The sequence below is a fragment of the Podarcis pityusensis genome, assembly GCF_964106645.2.
Source record: "Podarcis pityusensis genome assembly, chromosome: 2".
Lineage (NCBI taxonomy): Eukaryota > Metazoa > Chordata > Lepidosauria > Squamata > Lacertidae > Podarcis > Podarcis pityusensis.
The window spans coordinates 19,410,377-19,418,167 of NC_138029.1; positions in this window are offsets into that span (position 1 = coordinate 19,410,377).

A 7,791-nucleotide genomic window follows, 5' to 3' on the forward strand; every position below is an offset into this window, starting at 1 on the left:
GAGCCGGCATACAGCTTCCGGGTCATGTGGCCAGCATGACTAAGCCGCTTCTGGCGAACCAGAGCAGCGCATGGTAACGCCGTTTACCTTCCTGCCGGAGCGGTACCTATTTATCTACTTGCACTTTGATGTGCTTTTGAACTGCTAGGTTGGCAGGAGCAGGGACCGAGCAACAGGAGCTCACCCCGTCACGGGGATTCGAACCGCTGACCTTCTGATTGGCAAGTCCTAGGCTCTGTGGTTTAACCCACAGCGCCACCCGCGTCCTGTGGGTCATACCTCGGGATAAATACACTTCAGGTTGAGCGCTTCTGGGTTTTGCTGCTCGTGCATGCGCAGTCAAAATGACGTCAAGCGCATCCGCGTAAGCGGTGAAACATGACCCAAGCACACACGCTGTTGCATCTTGCGTTCCATTCAGGATGCGAACGGGGCTGCGGAACAGATCCCGTTCGCATCCCAAGGTACCACTGTATTATTATTGGGGCTGCAGGTCGCACTGTGGGTTAAACCACAGAGCCTAGGACTTGCCGATCAGAAGGTTGGCGGTTCGAATCCCTGCGACGGGTTGAGCTCCCGTTGCTCGGTCCCAGCTCCTGCCAACCTAGCAGTTTGAAACGGCGTTTTCGTGCACTGCTCTGGTTCGCCAGAAGCGGCTTAGTCATGCTGGCCACATGACCTGGAAGCTTTATGCCGGCTCCCTCGGCCAATAAAGTAAGATGAGTGCCGCAACCCCCCGAGTCGGCCATGACTGGACCTAATGGTCAGGGGTCCCTTTACCTTTACCTATATTATTATTATTCTCCACCATCTGACGATTGCTCCAACCACTCTGAGCAGCTTTCAACATATATAAAAAACATAATAAAAATAATAACTTATTATTTACACCCTGCCCATCTGGCTGGGTTTCCCCAGCCACTCTGGGCAGCTCCCAACAGAATATTAAAAACAGAATAAAACATCAAACATTAAAAACTTCCCTAAACAGGGCTGCCTTCACATGTCTTCAAAAAGTCAGATAGTTGTTTATTTCCTTGACATCTGACGGTTGGGAGCCACTACCGAGAAGGCCCTCTGCCTGGTTCCCTGTCACCTCACTTCTCACGGGGAGGGAACCGCCAGAAGGCCCTCAGAGCTGGACCTCAGTGTCCAGGCTGAACGATGGGGATGGAGATGCTCCTTCAGGTATACTGGGCTAAGGCTATTTAGAGCTTTAAAGGTCAGTTCCAACACTTTGAATTGTGCTCAGAAAGGTACTGGGAGCCAACATTAAACATTTTTTAAAACTTCCATATACAGAACTGCCTTCAGATGGCTCTGGGGGTCAAATAATTCCATACCCTCTGATGCTGGTTGCACAAGCTAACCCTGCAAACCGTCAGGCTCCCCACAACACTAACATGCCCAGCTGATATCAGGGCAGAGTTTTACTCAGGTACCAGTGTTTGCAGGTCAGCCTCTGCCAAGTCTTCTTTCTTTGGTGACAACTTGTAGCCGAGTAAGATTGTCTTCCATGAACACAGCCTTTATCAGTGAGTCCATAAGTGACTGTGGAGGCCAATTCTGGATCCACACGTCCTTCCACAGTGGGGACATAGGTTTCGGGACAAGAGTTGATCATGGTTTGCCAAACAAGCGCTTCCTCTTTCTCCCTTTTGGCCTGAGTTTGAGCGTCTTCAAAGTCCATGACACCTTTGGTAAGTGGGGAAGGATCTTCCCCAGTCAGAGGAGGGGCTATTCTTCCTAATGATCAGTAAGAATCCCATTTATTGTCATTTGAACCAATGAATCAACAGCAAACAACAGCAGCAAGCTCCAAATTTGCTGCAAATCCGTGTGACAGGGCTTCAAATACTTGATGGTTGCTATCATATCTCAGCGGCCTCTTTTCTAGGCTAAACATTCTCTGCTTTTCAGCCTTTTTTCTTTTTTAATTTTCAAAGATCTTTATTGAAACTTAACATATATACCTAATAACCCAAATTCCCAATGATTCCCTCACATAAAATATCTAAATTACAACAGCTGCATAATTATACACAATTCTAAAACCCAACTCCACCCCTCTACTTCTCTCCACAGCAATTCAACTTCTTTATATTTCTTTCTACCTTTTTCCCCTTGCACTCTTTAATAAATTATTTTTGTTAAATTCTGATTTTTCCTTCTTTCTTTATTGGTTTTGTTATTGCTTACGTTTTTTATTCTAAGCCTATTAACATGTCATTTTTAGAACAATATTTTGACATATAATCTTCGAAATACTTCCACTGCATTCTTAACTTTTGATTTGATTGATATCTTATAATTGAAGTTAATTTTGCCAATTCTATATAGTCTCTTAATTTATAAATCCACTTTTCTTAAAGGGCTCACCATTATTGTCACCAGCGTCTAAAAAAGAGAGAAAAAGTTTAGGGGTACTCTCATTTTCCTACTCATATTGAAATACTGCCCCTCAATGAGGCCAAACTTAGATTCACAAAATGTTTAGGGGTATGCATACCCCAGAAAAAAATATATAGATAGATAGATGATAGATAGATAGATAGATAGATAGATAGATGATAGATAGATGGATGGATAGTTTGCTTCTGCCACACTCTGGATTCTATGCAGTCCTGTTTTCACTTCATTTCCATCACCACTCACCACCGGAGTTTGCTATTAGAAGAAGTTGCGTCAAAAGGGAAAACATGCAAACAGGCTTCTACTCATCTGCTCAGTCGGAAATAAAACCGGTTCCCTCCTTCCTGCCTGACCTGCCATTTTACATAGTGCATTCCAAGTATGTCAGACTCTTCACAATCACACACACTCGTTTGTTTGTTTGTTTGTTTTGTATAACGCCCTATATCCATAGGTCTCGGGGCATTTCACAACACAAAGTTACAATATTAAAACACAAAATACAGAATATAAATAATCAATCAATCAACAATACACAGGTATACAAACTAGTAAAAAGCTAGTAAATACAGTGGTACCTCGGGTTACATACGCTTCAGGTTACAGACTCCGCTAACCCAGAAATAATACCTCGGGTTAAGAACTTTGCTTCAGGATAAGAACAGAAATCGTGCTCCGGCGGCACAGCAGCAGCAGGAGGCCCCATTAGCTAAAGTGGTGCTTCAGGTTAAGAACAGTTTCAGGTTAAGAACGGACCTCCGGAACGAATTAAGTACTTAACCTGAGGTACCACTGTAAGTGAATCAAGATTATTATTATTATTTTTATACTGCTGACCAGGAATACTCTCCGATATCCGACATTTCACTGCCCCATTTGCAGCTGGCAAAATAAAAATTGGGGAGGAACATTTTGGTGAATGGGAGATTTAGGAAAAAATGTGGGCTTTGATAGTAATGGTGCTTCTCTGTATGACTGGTGGTCACTATTTTTTATTTCCCACAAATCCTACAGGAATGATACCAGACCACCACCAACTGCACAGAGGAGCATGGTCCTCAGTGATGAGGGGCTGGGGAACTCTTCCTCTCTAAATTCTGAGCCACAGATTTATTTTTGGGCTCAGCGACAGTGCTTTCAGGGCTCATGTCCAGTATTTTGGGGGCTCTTGGGCAAGCCATTGGACCCCATTAATCTGGAAGACATGGAGGTTGTATCCTCTCACATTACCTCTGGCTTCCTAAGCTGCTCTGAGAAAGATCAGCACAGTGGTGCTCTTAGAGCAATATATTCTTCAGGACAGAACCGGTCCTACCATTAGGCAGAGTGAGGAGGCAGTGGATAATGGCAGGCAAAGTGTTGGAGGGAAGAGATGCCTTGCATCCCATAAGCTAGTCAGTTTCCCCTTGGATGCAGTGGAAGATGCTGTCCTGTCACCTCCAGAGAAATGAGATTCAACAACCAATCTGGTCAGATTCTGTATGTGCAATAAGTCAGTCAGTCAAGTTTATTGCTTATAGCCAAAGGCTGCTGCAATGTATACAATGTCATTCAATAAAATATATACTAGTTTGATACACAAACTTAAAACATTTACATTGACAAAACATGACCTAATCTGCACAAAGCTATAGAAACTCCTTAATATACAAATTGAAACATTAGACAATAAAATTCATAAGCTAAAATCATCGTAAAGGTAAAGGGAGCCCTGACCATTAGGTCCAGTCGTGACCGACTCTGGGGTTGCGGCGCTCATCTCGCTTTATTGGCCAAGGGAGCCGGCGTACAGCTTCTGGGTCATGTGGTCAGCATGACTAAGCTGCTTCTGGCAAATCAGAGCAGCGCACGGAAATGCCGTTTACCTTCCTGCCGGAGCGGTACCTATTTATCTACTTGCACTTTGACGTGCTTTTGAACTGCTAGGTGGGCAGGAGCAGGGACCGAGCAACAGGAGCTCACCCCGTCACGGGGATTTGAACCACCAACCTTCTGATCAGCAAGTCCTAGGCTCTGTGGTTTAACCCACAGCACCACCCCCGTCCCACAGCTTGGTGTAGATGGGGGTCAAATAAATTCATCTCCTTTACAGTTGATAGCTATCTCGGCTATATAATTTTTTCTAATTTTCCTGGCGGCAGTTGCAAAAAATGCTACACGCCAGGTCACATACTTATCTATGTCTGCAAGGAGATAAAGAATCATGTCAGGAGGGTTCTGGCCAGGGGACCTTATCGTTATAGGTGTCAAAAGCTGTTTTCTTGCTTCATTATATAAGGGGCAGCGTAAAATATAATGCGTAAGGTCCTCTAATTCAGGGCATCCCCTAATACAAACACGTTCATTTACTGGTACGCCTCTATGTCTCCCATCTCTATAAGCAGAGTTTATTGTATTTAATCGTAACTCTGTAAAAGCTTTCCGGAGTTGTACAAAAGTCAATGCACTGAAGTAAAACATATGTTCATGGGCCTCTCTAAGTTTAAAATATAATGGGGCGCACGTGGATCGGTACATGGAGATTACCGTATTTTTTGCTCTATAAGACTCACTTTTTCCCTCCTAAGAAGGAAGGGGAAATGTGTGTGCGTCTTATGGAGTGAATGCAGGCTGCGCAGCTATCCCAGAAGCCAGAACAGCAAGAGGGATTGCTGCTTTCACTGCGCAGCGATCCCTCTTGCTGTTCTGGCTTCTGAGATTCAGAATATTTTTTTTCTTGTTTTCCTCCTCCAAAAACTAGGTGCGTCTTATGGTCTGGTGCGTCTTATAGAGCGAAAAATACGGTAAGTCATTTTTAGTAGCCACTGCCCTTATGGTCCATTGAAGCCCTGGTCAGTTTTTTGAACTTTGATACTCTCTGGAGCTGGTCTCATATGCCATGCGGTTTCTAGTGCAAGGGCTTCAAATCATATCGATCTGCATTTTTGTCACGGCTGGCTGGCCTCAACGAGGAGAAAGAGGGAACGTGACTTGTTTGCCAAAATGGTTGCAAAAATCCTCATGGCAACATGGAAAGGGGAGGTGTTCACTCTTCCACAAGTAGCATAGGAAGTTTGGAATGGGAAATTCCCAGCAGGGGCCAGGAGGCAGAATTTAAAAAGATCTGTGTGAAAGCAAGGAGCAAGTCTTTTATTTCTCATTGCGCTGTCTGCCAGATGCAATAAAGTCAGTGCCTGGATTTAATAAACTCCCCCTTGTTATTAAGAAAACAAGGTCTCTTTTCCTGGAAAACTAACAAATCCAAGGATAGGGTGTAACTTTTCATAATCATGATTTGTTCCGAGTGCTTTGTGAGAATGCCAAAAGACCCTTTGAAATACCAAATGTTTTTTCCAATTAGGCAGACGTAAGGAGACTGGAACCAATGCAGCTGACTGGATTTAGGTGGCTTCAATTCTTCTTAAAAGAACAATGTTGGGTTGTTGTTTTCTTTTAATGATATAAAACACCAGCTTTGCAAACGGTTACACAAAATAAGCCCCAGAGTAGGACCAAATCAAATTGAGGCCCCTGCTGTGGTGCAATTATGCGGGAATTAAGAGACCTGCAGATATGGCTAGTTAGTTCAAGGCAGCATTCAAACTTTAATCCCAGACTTTACCTCTTTGACTTCTCCTGCTTCATTGACTCTGTATTGTTTATGGCAGGGATGGAGAACCTCCTTATGAAACAGCTGAGGGCTTCCCTAGCTCCTTCCCTTCCCACTGGGAGTGGGAGGCACTGTACCGCAGTGGCCTGAGTTATTCCTGTTGGATCAACTTCCCGGAGGTAGTGCTAGGGAACTGCTGTTCCACTTCATGACCCTTGAACTATAGGCTGTCACAAGTTCCCCTTTTTCAACATCTGCATCAGGGATGCCTGTGGCTTCTGAGACGCTGCTGCACTCCAGCTCCCATCATCCCTGACTACAGGCCATGTAGGCTGGCGGCCATGTAGCCCTTGTGGAGGGCTACAGTTTCCCCATCTCCAATCTAAATGAAAACTGCTGTGTGAGGTTATCTGGAGGCTGCAAATGGTCAAACAAAGGCAGTTATGCACAGCACCAATTGGGCAGCACGTGTGTTGTCATGAACCCGTACCCCCCATAACATTTTAAAATGAGTTTTTCTTTTTAAGGTGAGCATAGTTAAATCAAGAACACAGAATTAAAATGGCGAACAACCTTCCCTAAAGCATAGGTGGGGAGCAAGACTAATTGGTGTTCAAATCAGCAATACATATGTCAAGTACAGGGCAAAAGGAGAAAAATCCACTACAACTTCTGCTTTAATGTTTTATGTGCATGCAGCTGAGCTCTCTCTGTGCATGTAACAACTCTGCAGAGTTAAAACGGTGGGATCTAAAGACTCATGAATGGCATTACTGTGGCTTCCACTTCCCACCAGCGCCTCTTTCATCCTTTGTAAAGTCATTCTGGGAATTTGAAAGATGCTCAGTAATAATCTCCAGTGCAGCAGTCGGAGAAGAAATCTGGAAGGGACTAATATGCTTACAGAAGCAGTGAGCACTTGGACTCTTTGGATCCTGGCTAAGAAGACCTGTGGCACACACTAAAGAGAAAAATATATGTGGCATTTAATGTAGCCATAAAATATATAACCCATTAAAACCCAATCTTTTACCCAAGGGATACAATGCTATATGGAAACATGCTAATACTATTCTAATAAGGATAGCTTTGAGAGGTGCTCTGCTCTCTCTCGCTCTCTTTACATGTGGGTTGCTGTTGAATTGCCAAGCAACTGCTACTTCCACACTACATTAGCAACATAATCTTGCAGAACGTTCCCTGTAAAACTACAGATAAAACTAAACAGTCACAATCCCAGCCTTTGTAGAAGACTTTTAAAAAATGCAAGATAAGCAACCATGAAGTTCCCATCCAACACTATTAAAAAGCAACTGTTTGGTCTGATTGTTCAGCATGATTTAGAAGCCCTAGAACAGGGGTCTGCAACCCGCGGCTCCGGAGCCGCATGTGGCTCTTTTACACCTTTGCCGCGGCTCCGGGGCAGATACTAGCGAGGGGAGGAGGCGCATTGTGTGCCCCGACACTCCCCACTGTTTTAAATGTCGCAATGGTTTTGCGGCTCCCAGTTTTTTCCCCTTCGGTCCAAGTGGCTCTTTTTGTCTTAAAGGTTGCCCTGGAATATCTCCCTCTATTCATTTAGTTTTAGTTCTTTTCACTGTTTTGTATTTACAACACATTAAAGCAACTGAGGATCCTTACTGGCAGATAACATACAGAGTGCAAGACGAAAGCATAGAAAAGGCAATAATTGAGGCATAATCTGGAAACATTTCAAGTACTTTATTCAAAACCTCAGTTTCCCTAGTCAGACTGAATGCACAACACCTTCAGACTGGGAGTAATCACCA